At 38.7% G+C, this 20,291-nt stretch overlaps 1 pseudogene; it reads left to right on the top strand.

Moving 5' to 3' along the window:
- Positions 1–298: 298 nt before the first annotated feature.
- LOC102838926 overlaps positions 299–20,291 on the top strand; it is an 84,370-nt pseudogene continuing 64,377 nt past the window's right edge.

Below are 20,291 nucleotides of genomic sequence, written 5' to 3'. Positions count from 1 at the left end.
ACAGTGAGAGTATTTTTGAATATGTGTCAGTACAGCCCCAGTGAAGGTGACTCAGCTCCATTGGGAAGAATAGCCTGTGTGTTAAATTTCTAATAACTATACTTGGGATGATTGTGGTAAATGATTGTGCTGGGAGATGTCCCATCACTATAACCATCTCCCTGGGTTTTTTGGGTTGTTTATTGTCTTTAGATGCTGTTGAATTGATACCAACTCATATTAACCCCATGTGACCCAGCATAGCAGCCTGAAACTCTTGAATTTATGGGAGCTACTTGTCCCCTCAGCAAAAATCATGATGCATGAACAGAAGGAGGAAGGATTTTCCTTGCAAGACGGAGACAGCCGAGTAAGAGACATGGAGAGAAGAGGAGATGGCATTTCAAGCAGCAGCAATGGTGCGGACAGAAGCTGTATATCAGGGACATGGCAGTAGGAGGCAAGAGAGGATTGACTCCCCTCATGTTGAGCAGAATAGGTAGCAAGCACTTGGGTCAGATCTGAAGAGCAGAAATGTAGGTTGGGACCAAAAATAAATGTAAAACAATGAGCTCTTGCCATTTGGTTTCTAGAGATTATCAGTACTAAGGATACAGTGTCTGTTGACTATAGACATCTGATTTAGGATTTATAAACTGATGAGTTTAGGGATTTTAACTCTCATATGAAAAAACATACACACATGCATAAATACATATGCATTGCAAATATACCAAAACTAATTAATATTTCAAACTACATAGTCGTACTTTTTCTCTGGTAATCACTAATATCATATGACCATCATCATTGATATTAAATAATGATTTTGAGGTGGAGAGTCTTGGTTTGGCACTAGACTGTGAACCACAAAGTCTAGATGAAGTCCACCAGAGTCTCTGCAGTAAAAAGATAACACTTTACCCTTCCGCAAATTATTTGCTTTTGTTTAGTTCCATCCAGTTGATTCTGACTCATAGTGACCCTTTATAGGGTTTCCAAGGAACAGCTGATGAGCTTGAGCCTCTTATCTTGTAGTTCAAACTGACTTTATAGTCCAGCGCATTAACCTGCCGCGCCACCAGGACTAAGCCTTGGAAACTCTAAACAGGGTCGCTGTGAATCTAAATCAACTCCCTGGCAGTTAGTAACCTTCTATGGATAATATTTCATGTCCTGGTGTGACACTGTGGGTTAATGTGCTGGAGTGCAAAGTCTGTTTGAACTGCAAGGTTGGCAGTTCAAGTTTACCAGTTGCTCCTAGGAAACCCTATACAGGGTTGCTATGAGTCGGAACCGACTCAATGGCACTTAACAACAAAAATAATGGATAATAATTACTGCTTTAGGTCTCTCTCAAATAAACCAATCAAGTTGCTGCTGAGTTGATTTTGATTCATGGCAATCCCATGTTGTCAGAATAGAACTGTGCTATGAAGACCTTCCAGTGAGTGATATTTTGAAAGTAGATTATCAGGGTTTGTTTTTTTTTTGTTTGTTTGTTTTGTTTTGTTTTGAGGTGTCTCTGGGTGTACTTAAACGTTTATCTTTTTGGCTAGCAGCCAAGCATGTTAACTGTTCACATCACATAGGGACACTTCTCTATAAAATGTTGTCTTTGTTGTTAAGTGTCATTGATGAGCTTCCAACTCACAGAGACCCTGTAGAGGATTTCTGAGGAGCAGCTGATGTGTTTTAACCACCAGCCTTACACTTTAAACCAATCTTGACCTCAGTGCTTATCCCATAGCACCACATTAGGAGTCTGTCAAATAGCCCCCATTATATGGTGCTAGGTAAATAGTGTTATTTCTATTTCACTGAAGAGGATGCAAGAAACTGACAAGCATATTAAAATTCTAAATAGTTAACATTCCATTAGGTTTATATCATATTTGGGTCACAACACATGAATTCCTGGGTTCCTTCCCAATCTAGGTCTTAAAGATTTGAGGGCTGTTAGTTATTCTCACAGGGTTGTTTTCTGGATGAAATGCCACAAAGCAATATTGAAATTCTGTTGCCTACTGCATATGCCTCATCTCCCCTTTGTAATTGGGTACATCTTGAGAAAAGCTCGGAAGCTTGGGTGATGGCTTCCCCTCCCTTTTGGTGAGATAACCACCTCATTAAATCTAAATGCGAAGGGCATTTTCGTATGAAGAGTCAGATCCAAAGATTTACTTGCCCATTTTTCACCTGCTTCCCCCTCCTGCTTATTCCTTTGTATTCACTAATGGCCTTTCTCTAAGTTATACAATCCTGTCACTGGTATAAAAATATCACTCCAAGGCTGCTCATTTGGCCTAAATCATTCAGCCGTTAGCAGTGACAGGGAGGGTGTATGAACCACACTGGAGGCAGGAGGACAGCTGTCCCACTCTCTACTCTTTGTCACTGGGCAAAGAAATGCTGAGGTTTTAATAAGATCATAAAGTAGAGTGACATGGGCTGGCATGATAGGTAGTTTTCATTAGCATTCAGAATGCCTGGGATAATAAATTAGAGCAAATGAGCAGAAATGGGCAATTTGATTATTCAACATTTTTCAACACCAGCCCAAGCAGCTGGACCTGGAGCAGTTCTGCTGACTTCTCCCTATGCAATCAGGCTACTGGGGCACAGGTGAATGCACAGCAATCATTTTTCCCTACTCAGACTCCGGGAGTGAGAGCCTTGGACATTGTCTCACATGCTTCATGACTGGGGATTTATGATCAGGAGAAGGAAGTCTTCATATATCCTACAGTGAAGGTGGCAGAGTTTAACTGACTGACTCTCTTTTGTTGCAACTGGTCTATGTTTATTGAGAGAAAACTTTGGTGCAAAGCAACATGAGGGGAGTTCCTACAAACAACAGTGTATATTCCTAGCAGAGTGGCTATCAGTCAAACCTGGTTTTCCTGTAGCAACTCTAATATCGTGTGTGACTGGCCTTTAATTTAACCATTCTGGCCAAGAAATGTTATAAACCATCACAATTAACTAACTAGGTATGATAAATATATGTATGTACTGATTAGACAGGGCAGTATCATAACTAATTAGTAAAATGCAATTATTAATATAATACAATCATTTGGACTACTATATAATTCTTACCATTCTTTCATGCTTCTTGATTATTTTTATTTTATTTAAAAATTTTTATTGTGAATTGAGTGAAAGTTTACAGGGCAGATCATCTGTTTTACATTCAATAAACCATAACTTTGTTTCATTATAGTGATTATAATCCCCACCATGTACCATCAGTTAACCGTATTTCTCTCTATTCATTTTAGCTCTTTTTTAAAAAAACACTCAGGCATATATAATAATTTAAACCACCAAAGGGCACATTCTGCAAGTCTGCTTCCTGGCCTCCAGCTCTCAGTCACTCTCTTCCTTTGAATCTAGAGTCCTCAGCTGCTTCATCTCTCCATGGCCCCATCTCTGCCTCCATCTCTGGTGTCACTACTTCTCTGGATAAGGCCCTGCATTCTGCTTGTGCTCTTCTCCCTTGTTGGTCCTACGATTCTCTGTTTCTGGACTATAAGATTAACTACTTCCCCATTTTGGTTACAAAACTTATACATTTATAATTGTGACAGTTACAATTAGTCAATGTAACAATCATTAAATTATAAGAATCTTTTCCCCATCTCTTTTCACTAGACCCATCTAGACAAGATGAAAACTATTCAGAGGGGACACTATCTTCCCCCACCCACACTTAAACTAAACTCCCTCTTGAAACCTTGTAAGCCAGTCACTTTGTGCCTTTTTTGCTTCCTCATTTTAGGTAGCCAATGTCTATGTTGCCAATCCTTTTTCTGCCCTTAGGGATAGCATTGATATACAGAGGGGATAACATTGATACTTATGTGAAGACTCTTTCCCTCTCTGTTGGTATTTTGAGCTACTACCTGCATGAGTATAGGTCAGATTCATCAAATTGTAGCAATTTATCCTCATTTCCTTAATCAAATATTGTTTTCTTTTTTATCTTCCTCTAGTTCGAGTTCTGATTATCAAGCTAGTGAAGTTAGGTCTGATGAGTACTATCTGCAAGTTTGGGTGTTCTTGTGTGTATCCCCTCCTTTTATATCAGTTGGATGCTTCACTCTCAGCTCTAGCCCTCTGTGACTATGTTCTTGTCCATGGGCTCAGGTGTCACCAGGTCTCATCACACTTTGGACCAACCAGCCCTTCCTCTTCTCTCTCTCATCTCCAGGTCAACGGAATATCATTAAACTCAGCCCATTCTTTCATTGCTGCCTTTCCCCCTGTTCCACTCACCGATAGACTAATGTGGTCACCAGCAGGCTTACATACCTACTCATGTGTTCCCTTTGAGTTTCAGTCTTAAAGGGGGGCGGGGGGAATGTTGTCATGAAGGCAATTGATTGCTGGCCTTGATGGCTTCCTGGTGAACAACTTGCTTATTCTTGTAGTAGTCAATCAGACTGCTGTTTTCATTATGGGTTTTTCCTGATGATCTTTCTTTGAAGATGTATCTTTTACCACTCTAGCTGTTCCAGGCTGGTCTCGTGTCCTTTCTAATGGGGATGTCCTACCTCAGAAGGTTCTGGACATGGCTCAGAATTCCAACTAAGATCCTATACACTGCAAAGGCTCCTCAAGAGGCCTATTTCACTGGGCAAATTCTAGAATCCCTTTTAGGCATTTTGACCCTATTTTTAATGGTATTTGATTAAATATAACTTGGAATATTTTTTAAAAAGTGTTAATAAGAAGGTAAATGAAGAAGTTCATCAGAATTGATGAGACTGGCTTCATTAGATATTTTTACAGATATCTTTGAGGAAGCTTAAGTGCTACATCATGACATGAATAGCTGGTACACAAAGTTTTGTTTCGACATCTTATTTATGCTCTTCATATCATAGTATGTTTAAGTGAAATAGGCACTAGAAATTATGTGGTCCTTCTGTTTTAAAACAGAGTGTCTTTGGCTTTCTTGAGTTGTTATCGCATTAACTCTAGAAACTTGGCCTCACACTCTGGTGTTAAGGAGGAGATATACACTTTTAACATAAGTAGTAGAAAACTCCCAAGGCACTAAGTGCTGAAATTGATTTTGTTGCCACGTCTTTAATATTTAAATCTATTGATTTAACCATAGGCTCTATATACAGATGCACAATTGAGGGTAATGTTAATTCTTCAGTGACTTTTGGAGTGAGGTACCAATTTCAAAAGATTTAATATACTACGTGGATATAAAATCATATTGCCAGGATATCATGTGTACATATGCAATTACTTTTGCCATTGAAATAGCTTCTTTAGTAGACTACATAACTATCTAATGACCATGCCAACCTATTTTTGGAACTACTGGAAAAATGTTGAAATGTCACTGATGTTTTATAATCTATTATAAAAATTAACCTTAATTTTCTTAATCTCTGATTCTAAACTAGAAAAATTAACATTGGCTGGCTGACTGTCACTGAGTCACTTTTGACTCACAGTGACTCTATGACTCTATGTAGGGTTTCCAAGGCTATAAATCTTTATGGGAGCAGAAGGCATTATCCTTCTCCTGCAGAGCACTGGGTGGACTTGAACTGGTGACCTTATGGTTATGGCCCATGCATAAGCCACTATACCATCAGGGCTCATGAATAAGTTAACCTATGATGAAAAATTTAAATAACACTCTAAACTAGCCAAACATTTGTTTGCTACTTTTCATTTCCTTTTCTTGCTTCCTAAAGTTAATTCTGCTTCCTTCTACTCTCTTAATTCTCCAACTAGACTATAGAATTTCACAGAGGATGTTTACTGGAGGCAACCAAAACCCAAGAGACCCAGTGAGAGCCTTAGTAAGGTGGTTTGGAGATGGGCAGGAGCTGAGAGCCCTGTCTGAGTCTGGGACACAGAGCCTTCCAGAGCAACAGCATATGGAAACTTCTACTTAGCATATTAAAGATGGACTTCAGAGTTCAGACTTGAGTTCAAATCCTGATTGGAATACTCATACCATTGTGACCCTTATTTTTCTCATATTTAAATGAGCACGTGATGGCATGCTTGTGAGGGATGATTGTATGTAAAATGTATAAAGTACCCAGGTTACAGAATGTTGATGTCTTCTCTCCTTTGTTGACACGGCTCTGGCAGTCTCACAGTTTCAAGACTTCAAATACCATCTGAGTGCTGATGACTCTCCAACTTTTATCTCAGTATAGATCTTTCTATTGACTTGTATGCAGAGCTATTTGCTATACTTCTCCACTGGAATGCCTAACAGGCATCTAAGACTTAACATATTAAAAACTGAGTCCCTTATTTCCACCCTTTTAATAGCCCTTCTCCTCTCTCAGTCATCCTCAATTGGGCCAAGCCCATTTTCCCCATTCTCCAAATCTTTGGAGGCATTCTAGGTGCCTCCCTGTCTCTCAAACTGCATACAAATTTATTTGCAATGTTTTAGGCTCTATCTTTAAAATGTTTCCAGAATAAAGTCATTTCTCATTATTTACTTTACTATTAACCAACTTGACATACTTAACATTTATATAATACTTTACTGAACAACAGAAAACTATACATGCTTTTCAACTGCAACTGAAACATTTACCAAGATTTCCTAAACACCATTATCAACCACCATATCTCATATGCAGATTCCTGCTGTGGCTCTGTAGGATCAACAGTGGACTTAGAGCCACAAGGTTAGCCATTAAAACCTACCAGTTGCTTCTAGGAAACCCTATACAGGGTCACTATGAATTGGAATTGACTCCATGGTACTCAACAACAACATTACCTAATATGTAATCCTGGTATGATGCTGTAGGCTAAGCACTGAACTTCTAACTGAGTGACTGGTGGTTCAAATCTACCAGTCCATCTTTGTTTTTTGTTGTTGTTATGTGCCGTTGAGTCAGTTCTGATACATAGTGACCCTGTATGGGTTTCCAAGGAGCTGCTGTTGAGTTGGAACCTCCGACTGTGTGGTTCAAGCTGACCTAGTGGTCCAGTGCTTTATCCCACAACGCCACACCAGAACTCTCCAAGCCCATCCTATATAGGGTCACTAGGAGTTAGAACCAATCAACAGCACTTAACAACAGCAGTGTGCTAGGGTCTTCTATGTGTCTGATCCACTATTCACATCCTGCCTATTATGTGCCCTCCACATGAATTGATATGAACTGTATCAGAAATTATTCTGGTGTGGTGCTGTAGGATAAGCACTTAACTGAAAGTTTGGTTTTGTAATAAATAATTCTCAAGCTGGTTCATCTTTAGGAATAAGGAAACAAAGGGTCTAGGAAGTTACTAATTTACTGAGGCATAGATCGTTGGCTAATATAGCCACGGGAGCACATTCACCTGGGGCACTTGTAAACAGGATAACTTAGGGAATTGGGTAGGGTTCGAGAAGTAGAAACTTTAAAAAAAAGAATTAAACCACCAAAAGGAAATAGGTGATATCCTGGAAGATTGTTCACCCCATGGTACTCAGTCAAGGAGGAACCTGGGGAGGAATTTCTGAGCTAGGAAATGAGAACATTTGTAAAAACAGTTCTGCAGTGTGTCTGCCTATCGTGTCTTCTGGGTTTGGTGCCCAATTTTGAAAAGTCAAATAATAAAGCCTCCCTCTGCCTAAAATGAGCACAGATTAGATTTCTTAAGCATTCATTGGTAAGCACTCGTGATAACTCTTGGTAACCTCATATGGAATAAGGCAGTCATCTCCAGTTCTCCTTCCAGAGACCCACTGGAGTAGGTCCTAGTTGGGGGTTTATACTGACCTGCCAGTTACCAAGAGGAACCAAGGCAGGATCCGGGGTATAGACAATGGTTTCTCACAGTTTGAATTGCGAGGACAGCAGTTTAATTTCACTTGCTACTCCTCAAAACCCCATACAGGGTCACTATGAGTCAGAACTGACTGGACAGCACTTAACATATCAGGAGTTAGGAGTCCTGTTGTGGTGTTGTTGGATCAGCACTGGATTGCTAACCACAAGTTTGGAAGTTCAAAACTACAAGCTAACTGCTAACCACAAGTTTGGAAGTTCAAACCTACAAGCTAGTCACTATAAATCAGAACTGACTTGATGGCACATAACAACAACATATCAGGTGTTAAGAAGCCCTTGTGATGTTGTAGGTAAGCACTGAACTTCTAACTCCAAGGTTGGCATTTCAAACCCACCAGATGCTCTGTGAAGAAAGATGAGACTTCTCCCATAAAACTTTAGTCTTGGAAACCTTATATAGGGTTACAATGAGATGAAATCAACTCTATGGCAACAAGTTTAGTTTGGTTTCTGGTTTTTATATCAAGAGTTGATGGACACTCTTCTGTAAAGGATTACTTAAAAAATACTTAAGGCTTTGCAAGTCATACGGTTTATGCTACAACTGCTCAACTGTTTATTGTGAAAGCAGCCATAGGGAATATGGAAATAAACTAGGATGATTGTATTCCAATAAAACTTTATTTACAAAATCAGGTGACAATCCAAACTTGGTCTATGGGCCAGTTTGTCAGCTCTTGGATGGCATAAAAATGTTCTACTGTCCTATGAATTCTATTGGGTCTGTCAATAGGAATATCAGCAAGAAATGAGATGGAGAGAACAGAGAGAGAGGCAACTATTCCTGAAGGATCACTGCAGTCTGGATGCATCCCTCAACCAAAGTGCTCAGCTCCTGTCAGGTGGCCCTCTTCTCACAGCTTTCTCTGTCTCTGGGTCCTTGCAATACTGTTTTCCTCACCCATGCAGGCTGATGGTTATTAAATAAATGCTCCATATTTAGGTAGTTTTTTATTTTTGTCATTTTGCCCATAGTTTGTAATAGTCTCTTAATTAAATGGTCTTAAAATTACCCAATTTCAAGGTACCAGTCATTTCCTCTGGAATTCTAACCTCTAAAAAATAACTCGGCACTCTTCCTACCATACATCCACTACCCAGTCTATATGTAATATTTTTACAGCATTTAGAGTTGTTGTCAGGTGCCATTGAGTTGGTTCTGACTCTTAGTGACCCAGTACACAACAGAATGAAACATTGTCCAGTCCTGCACTATCCTAATAACGATTACATTTGAGCCAATTGCTGCTGTCATTGTGTCAATCTGGGGTAGCAGCTGAGCAGTTACTCACATGTGTTCAATACATGCTAAACGAATATTAGTTCTTTGTGAAAAGAACTCCGAACTTTGGTGGCCTTGAGTGGAGCATTTGACTACTGATTAAAAAGGTTAGTAGTTTGAGCGCACCCAGAGGATCCTTGAGAGAAAGGGCTGGCAATATGCTCCTGAAAGACCACAGTCTTGAAAACTCTAGGGAAGGTAGTTTTACTCTGTGCATGTGGAATCATCACGGATGAGAATCAACTTGAAACCAATGAGCTTGGTTTTTGGTTTAGCTGAGGTTTTTAGTTAAGGAACTTGCATTGAAATATGGGTTCTACTTAGTCTTTTCCATCTTTCCTTCCCTCTCTTCCTTTTGTTTTTCTCTGCCTTAGTTAGCTAATGCTTATATAACAGAATTGCCTTAAGTTCATGACTTCAGCAAATATAAATTTATTATCTCAAGTTTTAGGAGGTTAGATGTCCAAACTTTGGGTACCAGATCTAGGGGAAGGCTTTCTCTTTTTTCAGCACTGAGAGAGGATGTGTGTTTCCTTTTAACATCTATGGGCCTGTCCCTCCTTGGAGATCTTAGCATCACTTTCCCCCTGAATCTAGGAGGTTCTCAAGGGACATAGTCCACTCCCAGCTCTTCTTTCTTGGTAGGAGTGAGGTCCTTCTGATTTTTGCTCACTTGTTTAATCTCTTATATCTCAAAAAAGATTGATTCAAGGTATAATCTATTATTGTAGTTTGTACCCTGCTTCATTAATAAAACTGCTTCTAATCCTGCTTCATTAACATCATGGTGGTGGTGGTAGTTATATGCTATGGATTTGGTTTTGACTCATCGCAACTCTGCATAGGGTTTCTGAGGCAGTAAACCTTTATGAGAGCAGAAAGCCTCATATTTCTCCCAATGAACAGCTGGTATTTTCAAATTGCTGACCTTGAGGTTAGCAGCCTGACCTTAATGCCCTTAGCTACTATGTTACCAGAGCTCCTTCATTAATATCATAGAGGTTAGGATTTATAACACATAGGATAATTACATCAGATCCCAGAATGGCAGATAATTACATAATAATGAAAATAATGGCCTAGTCAAGTTCACACATACTTTTGAAGTACACTATTCAATCCATAACACTCCCTTTCTTCTTTGAGACCTTGAAATAAGTGTTTTGTTTTGTTTTTTATAATTGCATAGAGAATAAATATCTAAGTTTAAAAATCAATCATGAATCTCAACCTATAATATAGATATTGGTATTCCCTTTTCCTTTCCAATTACTCTTTATATGTGGGTACAATTTTAAAGCGATAGTTATAAGAGTAACATATCTACCAATTACTGCCATCAAGCCAATTCCAACACATAGCCACCCTGTATAGGGTTTCTGAAGCTTTATGGGAGTAAAAGTCTCATGTTTCTCCTGCAGAGAAGCTGGTGGGTTTGAACCTCTGTCCTTGGAGTTAGCAGTCCAATGTTTATACTACTCCACCACCCGGGCTCCTTTAAGAAAACATAGTTAGCTGTTACTTTATTTTACATTATGACTTAATATTTTCAAAACAAAATGTTTTTTTCCCCCTGATTATATATGTATATTGAAAAATAAATTAAATGTACATAAATTACAAAAGAAAATAAGAAATATTGAAATATCACTTTCTACGATATCACCACCGGTTATTTATATATTGTGGTTGTTGTTAAGTGCCATCAACTCAGTTCCGACTCATCGCAATCCTATATAGGGTTTCTGATGAGCAGCTGGTGAGTGTGAACTGCCGACTTTGCAGTTCAAACCCACCTTATAGCTGAGAGCTTATCCTACAGTGCCATACAGGACTCCTTACTTTATGTATATGTATGTATATATACTTTTTCAAAATTGACATTGCATGATATATGCGTTTTTTTTTTTTAAATCATTGGAACCAGATGAAATTAATAATTAAAAAAACAACAAAAAACATAGCCCTGGTTTTAATCTGTATATAATATTTTAGCGATAGTTTTTCAAGTTTTCTTCAAGTTGAGTTTTTTGTTTTTTTTTTTCTAAAGGAAGCTGTGTATGTTAAAGTACATACTATCTCAAACTTAAGCATTTATGGGCCATTTTAAAGTATATGTTGTTATTGTTGTGTACTGTCAAGTTTGTTCTCATAGTGACCCTGTATAGGGTTTCCAAGCGGCTGGTGGATTTGAACCAGAAACCTTGCAGTTAGCAGTTCAGTGCTTATCCTACAGTGCCATACCAGGACTCTTTACAGTCTGTCTGTCTTTATTTATGAACCCTGGTGATATAGTGGGGTGCATGTTGGGCTTCTAACCCTCAAAGTCAGTAGTTTGATCCATTAATTGATCCTTGGGAGAAAGATGCAATTTTCTGTTCTGGTAGCGTAGTGGTTATGAGTCAGGCCATTAACCTCAAGGTCAGCAGTTCAAAACTACTGGTTATTCTGTGGGAAAAATATGAAGCTTTCTGCTCCCCTAAATATTTATAGCCTCGGAGACCCTATACAGGGTCATTACGAGTCAGAATTGACTCCATGGCCCACCACCAAAGATTTATAATGTCAGAAATCCTATACAGGGTCACTTTGTGCTAGAACCAATTCAATGGCATACAGCAACATATACAAAAATATAGGTAGACAATCCTTAATATAGACTTAATTTTATGTTAAAATAAATAATGTTAAAATTACTTAATATATACTAATATATAACAACATAAGTTCTCTGTGTTTATAGGTCTTATACAAAATCAAAACAATCTTATAAATTAAATATAAGAATAGCACAGTACAAATCAATATAATTCAGATTAATAACATTAATTTTATATGATGCATGATGTTATTTTGATGAAACTAAATTGCTTATTTTTGGTTTAATGATTGTAAGATATAGCCTCAAGTTTTGGCCCATGTTTCATCTTTTCCAGTGTTTTTACTTCAATAACATAGAAAATATTAATTTATAATTATGTTTCCCTAAGTAGTATTAATATCATTAAAGCATTGTTGGCTAGTTCAAATTACAAGACCACATACTTAATCAAAACTGCCATCAAATAATTCATGATTGCCAGTTTTAATGAAGTTTCATTCTGTAAAAGTGTCTCATTCAATTAATGATTATGGCAATCTTACCATGGATGCATTATTGAAATGTGCTTTGAAATAGCCCATTTTTGCTAGAAGTAGAAGTAAACATAATGTTCATTTTTACTATCACCTTACTCTGTGCTGATAATAAAGAGATAACAATCTTTACAGGGTACTGGTTGGCAATTCCAAAAACTCTGATTCCATTTCATTTATGTGATGTTGTGGGCCATATGAGAGTCTATAGTTTTACACCTTTTTCCTATTTGAATGAAGGTAAAACACTGGTTTGTATGTGTGGTGCCTTGAATTTACTTGATAGTGCTCACCTATGCAATGTCTTAATTCCCACACAGTGGGAGCAACTGTGGAGCAACTGTGGAGCAACTGGAAGATTTGTACAGCTGACCTTGTAGTTACAAGTCCAGCTTCAGACCCACTATGCTACCAGGACTCCTTACAGGTAGGTGTGAATATGCAAATAAGGTATATAAGACTCTAAGGCAGGGATTGATTCGTTTTGCCATCTAACTAGGTTTAAAAGGAGTTATCTTAGGAACTGACTGGATAGTATTTAACAACAACAATTTCAGAAGCAGGAATTGATGACTCCAAGGCCGTCAAGAAGGAAGAGCATGAGTGTAGCATGAAAACTCTACCTCAAAAAGTAGAGGCAGGGACATAGTGAAACCGAGCAGCTGCGGGCTCTAGGCCCATGAACTGAGTAAAGCTGAGTACCTACAGACAGGAGAGTGGCCAACGGGCCACATGGCTGAGAAGCTGAAGAGTGAGGCATGTTTGCAGTATGGCAGAGAAGGGACGTTTCTAATTGGAAAACTGCTGCATCTTCTTGAGTTGGTTATGATTCTGAAATATAACCTGTTCACTTCCCTAATAAATCCCATACCTTTTTTTTTTTTTTTTTTTTTTTGAGTATTGTTACAAGTTCTGTGTGGCCATTGAAATGGATTGTCGAACCCAGATGTGAAGCAGAGTGCTGTGAGAGAGATGGCTGGTATCAGACTAAGGTAAAAAAGGTTGTAGGGTGAAGGCATGTTTGACTTCTGCTTCAGAGGAATTGGCCTTGAACTGATTTTGAGCTTGATTCTATTCCCCCTTGTAAAGTCTGTGGGACTGTCTTGGGCTCTCTCATGGTTTAAACAGTTATGTAACATACCACATGACATTAATGATTTACCACTTGGAAGGAATATGCTCATAATCACATACTTGAACTTTCAAATTAGAAGAAAATACTTGATTATTAGATGGCTAAAAATGATGCTTGGAGTTCATGTTAGTGGCTTCTGATTTTTTAAAACTTTTTATTGTGAATTGAGTGAAGGTTTATAGAACAGATCATCAGTTTTACATTGAACAAATCATATACATTGCTTCATTCCATGTTTGCAGTCCCCTCCATGTACCAACAATTAACAGCATTTACATTTATTCACTTAACTGTTACACTCCTCCATGTGTTTCCTGTGACCTTCAGTTTTCCTCTGCTAACCTGTCTTGTATATTGTCTACCTGTCACCTATATCAACATGTGTCTGCCCTCTAGCCCATGAATAATTTTCCCTCCTCCCTACTCCCACAACCCCCAGTAACCATCAGATTGTTTTTGTTTTGTTTTTGATGGCTGTTTGAACAATTATAATTCACTGTTTCAAAGTGACAGTGGCACACACCTTTCCCACCTCCCATCCCCAACACTTCACTGGGAATGAGTCTCTATCTTGATGTGTGAAGTTTTGAATATGCTTCCATAATTTTTCTTTTGCTTGGATATCAGGGTTTCTCCTGGGTTGTAGTTCATCCAAGGTCATAGCTCAACCATGGTAGCTATTGTGCCTGATTCTTGGTGACCACCATGTGTATATAGTAGAACTTCTCCAGAATGGTTTCAAGGCTGTGATCTTCCAGAAGCAAATCTTCAGGTCTGTCTTCTGAGATTGTTATTGTTGTTAAATTCTGTCGAGTCAGTTTTAACTCATAGTGACCCTGTATAGGATTTCCAAGGAGCCACTGGTGAGCTTGAAGTATCAACTTTGTGGTTCAAACTTACCTTGTGTTCCCGTGCTGTGCTTTACCCTACAGTGCCACACCAGGACACTGAGATGCCTCTGTTGTTGTTGTTGTTAAGTGCCATTGAGTCTATTCTGACCCTCATTCACCCTGTATAGGGTTTCCAAGGAGCGGCTGGTGAGCTTTAACTGCCAATTTTGCAGTTCAAACAACGTTGTGGTCCAGTGCATTAACCTGCAGTTCCACACCCTCTAGGTAGATTCAAATCTCCAATCTTGTTTCTAGTAATCTACTGCGTAACTATTTATCTCACCTCAAGAATGAACCCCAACTCCAATAACCCATTGCCATGGAATCAGTAGTGACTTCTAGTGATCCTGTAGGACCAAGTAGGACTGCTGCATAGGGTCTCAGCAGCTATCAATCTTTGTGGAAGCATAAAGACTGCTACATCTTTCTCCCTTGGAGTAGCTGGTGGGTTCAAACCCCTAACTTTCAGTTAGCAATGTCATGCTTAACCACTGTGTCATTTAGAGCTCCTTATACATTTCATTAACTCACTAGTGAGTAAACAATACGTTAATACATTTTCTTAGAGATCTCACTGGCCCATAGGAATCCTGTGGTCCAGATTGAAAAACACATTTAATGAACTTTAGAATTCTCATGAGATTCCAGGGTGGTACAAATGGTTAGCATACTCAACTGCTAACTGGAAGGTTGCAGGTTCAAGTCCACCAAAAGTGTTTGAAGAAAGGTCTGGTGATCTACTTCTGAAAAATCAGCCATGGAAGACCTTTTGAAGTGCAGTTCTCATTTGACACAAATGGGGTCACTGTAAGTTAAAGTAGATAGCAGCTGTTTTTGTGTTGTTGTTGTTGCCCCCCATCTATTCATTTTATTTAGAAGCTAGATGGTCCTGGACTTAAATGATCATTTCACCACTTACAATCTATGCAAACTGGCAAATTACTTACCCTTTCTGAATGGCATTTTCCTTACTTGTAAAATGATTATTATCCCCACTGCTCACATGAGAAAACAACATTGTGGAATTGTGGTGAGGACTTAATGAACTGATCCATGTCAAGTGCCTGAACAAGTCTAAATTCTTAGTTGATACTACGAACTGAGCAGCTGGTGGAGCCTCTAGCCTCAGGGAGAAAACCTAAAGGGCTTCAACAGTTTCTTTACAGAGTTCCTAAATCACTCCACAGAGTGGGTGATTACAGACTTAATCACCAGCCAGATATTAAGACCCAATTTTACAACCACAACACTACATAACTTTCCAACAAGCAAGGGGATAATCCCTTTGCTTATGACCAGACCCTTATCTAATAGAAGCATTTTTCTTTTCTAAGGTTAAGACCCAAACTCAGTCCAGAGATTGCAGGCCAGTTAAATATGCATTCAATTTAGTTGTACAAGCACTCTTAAGGAGCAGTATTCAGGGCAGAGGAGTATGTATGGTAATTTAAAAAAATTTATGGATTATTAAGTGTTCTAGCACATGCTATGAACAGCTTTCCATATCTGACCACAGTAAAATAAGAACTTGGGTGGACTATGATGCTTCCATTTAAAGTGTAACTTATACTTCATTTAATCGATGTTTATTCAGTCCTATCTTTTTTCCCATCTCTTAGAACTTCCTTGAGGAGATAGAAGTATACCAAGATACTTCAAAAAGTTTGTGGAAAATAGGATTAAAAGATAATGGAATTTTTCCATGACTTCTTTGAACCCCCCTCATATTGGAGAAGAACATGAATAAACATATGAAATCAGTACAGCATGAGATGCACTATATTGCTGGTATTAAAAGTTGTCAAGGAGTTGTTGAAAGGAGTTCTATCTGCAGATTCAAAATAAATCTGTACAGATAGCCAGTACTGCTTTTTTGTTTTTGCTTTTTACATCTGTATTCTTATTTAAAGTAGAGTGAACTTTCTATCTTTCTGGCCCACTTTCATTTCTCTAGAGCTAAAAGTTATATGGCTAATTACCTTAAGGTAGTGTCTACTCTAATGGCCCAGCAAACCTTATATGTAGATGGGAAGTCAAAAAGGCCATAATACCTTAATGTTAAAACCAGGAAAGGAAAGCACACACTCTCCTCTCTTCATATGGCAATGGAAATTTTACTTTTTGTTTTAGAATGCTTAGTTCCTGAAAGAGCCAACACAGGGGAAGAACCGGTTTAAAAAAAAAAAAAAAAATGTGTTTAGTGGTGGATTGAGTACAAAGAAAGAAGGAAAAAAAAAAATACGGTGGGAAATGATGGTGCTGTATATAAATTGTCAGGAGAGGCTGGAAACCAAGAGCTGACACTACCTGTGTTATCCATGTAGTAACAGGGGCCTTGAAACCTGGCACCAATTGACAGCAGCATGCTATAAGTCAGGGATTAAATCCAGCACCAGAGCAAAGAAATATTCCTTTCTATCCCTGCTGGAGACCTGTCCACCTACCGTCAGTATTTCCATTATCTAGTCTTCCATGAGGCCACCTGGCCACTGCCAAGCTTTTCTCCACTGACACTGTTGACTGTGTTTATTCAAAGTCCTCTGCATGTCTTGCTGTGCCTCAAAGGTCCCCCCACTGGGCTGTATAGGGCTGTGGAGCTTTGTAACTTTCCTTTCAACAGCTGGCAGCTACAAATTAACTTTTTGACTTCATTAGGCTAATATGCTGAATTATCCCTAATTTGGAGCACCTGAAGCACTCCCCTCCCACCTCCCTTTCCCCTCAAACCACCTTCTCTCATCAATCAGGAACTGAGTAGCAGGGAAACAGCATATGGAGAGGCAGGCAGGCTTGGTCAAAGCCATAAGTTTGTTTTCCCATCCCTGCTGAACAACTGAACGGCTTGGACTGTTCCAATCAACTCATCTTAGTTCTGTGGTCCAAACTGGTGTAAATACAAGATGCTACTGCACTCTACAAGGACTAAATGACCAGAGAAACTAAGTTGGCTCCTGCTTTAAGCCATACGCCTCACCTCCACAGGGAATTCCCGACTGGTACAGCTAATTCAGACATGCCTTTGGCACTGCTATTTTTTATTTGTTCCAGCATTCCCAGGAAGTCAGACAATGGGGAATAACATTCTTTTGTACCGTATCTCCATTTTCTCATAAACTACAGAATTAGGGCAAAGCCAACTACTAACCAAAGTATCTACCTAGTGGTATTTTGAAAGACAGGCTTGGTGATCAGCTTCCCAAAGATCACAGCCTTGAAAACCTTATGGAGTCCAGTTCTACTCTGTACACATGGGTATGTGTGAGTCCGAATCGACTTCATGACCACTACTACCAATGACTTTCTCAGGGACGCACAAAAGGGGATAGCATTCCCCTACAAGCCCTCCTTAGTTTCTCAGGAATCAGATGGCCAGAAATTTTCACTTCACCTACACAACCAGTGAGAAATTAACAGAAAAACAAAAAGTTGTATCTTCCTTCTTGGAATCAGACCTGCATTTCCTAACAGGGCTCTGGGTTCTCTCCCTTCCAGCTGGAGTTCCTTAAAGCCCTAAAATAGTTCAACAGAGTTTATAAAGTTAGGCAAGGATCTTCCACTATCCTGTCAGGCTCAAGTGCCAATTTTCTTCCCAGAGAGTTTTCCCTAGAGGGCACTGAAGGAAAACCAGCACAAACACAATGCTTAAAATCTCTTTCAGATCCATGATGCACTGCTCCCCACAGTTTCAGCAGATAAAACTCTTTTCATCATATGGTTCTCCTGGAACCTCCCCTCTCTGAAAGCTTGGCCTTCAGAATGAGGCTGAGAAGACAGGAAAGGCAGATAAACAAGCCTTGCTGGAACAAAAAAATGCCAAAAAATCTCTGACTTAAACCTTAAAAGGGGAGTTATACTATATAAAAAAGCAATTCAGATGCACTTTGTACATGGAGCAGCAGTGGAAATAGTTTCTTAGAGATAGAATTGGAGCAAAGAAAGTGAACATCCATCCTAGAACCTTAAATTGGATATTGCTTGATTTTATTCTCCTTTAGGTTTTGTTTTCTGTAAGCTTTTATTTTTGGTTTATAGCAAATTTCCTAAATTTCCTGGTACAACCCTTGTTCATATTTGGTGTTCTGTTTCAATAATTAGTAGAGCATTCTTCCATTTTCAAAAACATTTCAATTAGGACAATAAGTTACCAGACCATCCTGTTTGCTCCTAACTCCCAAATCATTATTTTTACTCAATTGCTCCATCTCACTTAGGGCAAAGAGTTATGTTGGAAATAGTATGAAATTTGGAGTGAAGAAGGCTTTTATTTTTTAATTAATAAATTTACTTATAGCAGTTTCAGGTTTACAGAAAAATTGTTCAGAGAATGAACCACAATTCCCAGCCCCGTACACAATTTTTCCTATTAACTTCTTGCACTAACAATGTACACTCTTATATGAGTACATTCTTATTAACTAAAATCAATATTTACATTAGGATTCATTCATTGCATTAGGATTCATGTGTGCACAGTTTACGGCTTCTGACAAATGAGTAATGTCATGTACCCACCATTACAGTATCATATAGAATAGTTTCACTGCCCTAAATGTACACTGTGTTCTACCTTTTCACCCCTTCTGTCCTATACCCTCTAAGCCCCTGGCAACCACTGATATTTTTTACTATCTCTATAGTTTTGTCTTTTCCAGGATGTCATATAGTTGGAATTATATAGTCTATAGGCTTTCCAGCTGGCTTCTTTCACTTAGCAGTATGCGTTTAAAGTTCTTCCATGTCTTTTCATGACTTGATAGCTTATTACTTTTAATTACTAAATAATACTCCATTTTACATGTAAATTTACCACAGTATATTTATTTACCTATTGAAGGACATCTTGATTTCTTTCAATTTTGGGTAATTATGAATAAAGATGCTGTGAACATTGGTTTGCATGTTTTTGTGTGGACGTAAGTCTTCAAATCATTTGGATAAATATGTAGAACATGATTGTTTGATCATTTGGTAAGACTATACTTAGCACTGCAATAAACTACCTAACTGTCTTCCAATGTGGATGTACCATTTTTGCATTCTCACCAGCAACGAATGAGAGTTCCTGTTGTTCCACATTCTCACCAGCATTTAACATACCTATTAACTTTTGTTAACTCTCAACATTGTTAACAATAGAGGATATGGATAGTCTAATAGGTATGCTGGTGTCCTGGTACAGTGCAATAGGATAAATACTGTACTGCTCACCCTGAAGCATTCATTGCAATCCTACCAACTACTCCTTGGAAACCCTATACAGGGTAGATATGAGTAGAAACTGACTTGACAATATTTAACAACAAGAAATAGGTATAATAGGAACCCTGGTGTTGCAACAAAGGAGCTCTGGTAGTGTAGTGGTTACGCATCTGGCTGCTAACCTCAAAGTCAATAGTTCAAAACTACCAGCCAATCCATGGGAGAAAGATGAGGCTTTCTGCTCCAGTAAAGATTTATAGCCTTAGAAACCCCGTGCTGGATTACTATGAGTCAAAACAGACTTCATGGCACAACACACCACCACCAGCATTGTAACAGGTAAGTGCTCAGCAGCTAACCAGAAGACTAGTGACTCAAGCCCATCCAATGGTTTCTCAGGAGAAAGATCTAGCAATCTATTTCCTGTAATGATTAAAGCCTAGAAAACTCCATGAGGACAATTATGATCTGTCACACGTAGTTGCTCTGAATGGAAAATGACTTGATGGCACCTAACAACAATGAAAAGTAAGTACAAAGTGTTGTCTAATGATTGTTTTAATTTGCAATTCCCTAATGACATATTCCACCACACGTCTATCAGTTTGTCATACTGTAATGGCTTCTGAGTTGCTGTGATTCTGGAAGCTATGCCACCAGTATTTTAAATACCAGCAGGGTCACCTATGGTGGACAGGTTTCAGATGAACTTCCAGATGAAGACAGACTAGGAAGAAGGAGGGACAAACTACTTCTGAATATTTAGTCACTGAAAACCTTTTGAATGGCAGAGTATATAGTGCCAAAAAATGAGCCCCTCAGGTTGG

This window comes from Chrysochloris asiatica, unplaced genomic scaffold (genome assembly GCF_000296735.1).
Source record: "Chrysochloris asiatica unplaced genomic scaffold, ChrAsi1.0 scaffold00035, whole genome shotgun sequence".
Taxonomy (NCBI): domain Eukaryota; kingdom Metazoa; phylum Chordata; class Mammalia; order Afrosoricida; family Chrysochloridae; genus Chrysochloris; species Chrysochloris asiatica.
Note: the sequence above shows the minus strand (reverse complement) of the source record. Positions and strands in the feature narration are given on the sequence as shown.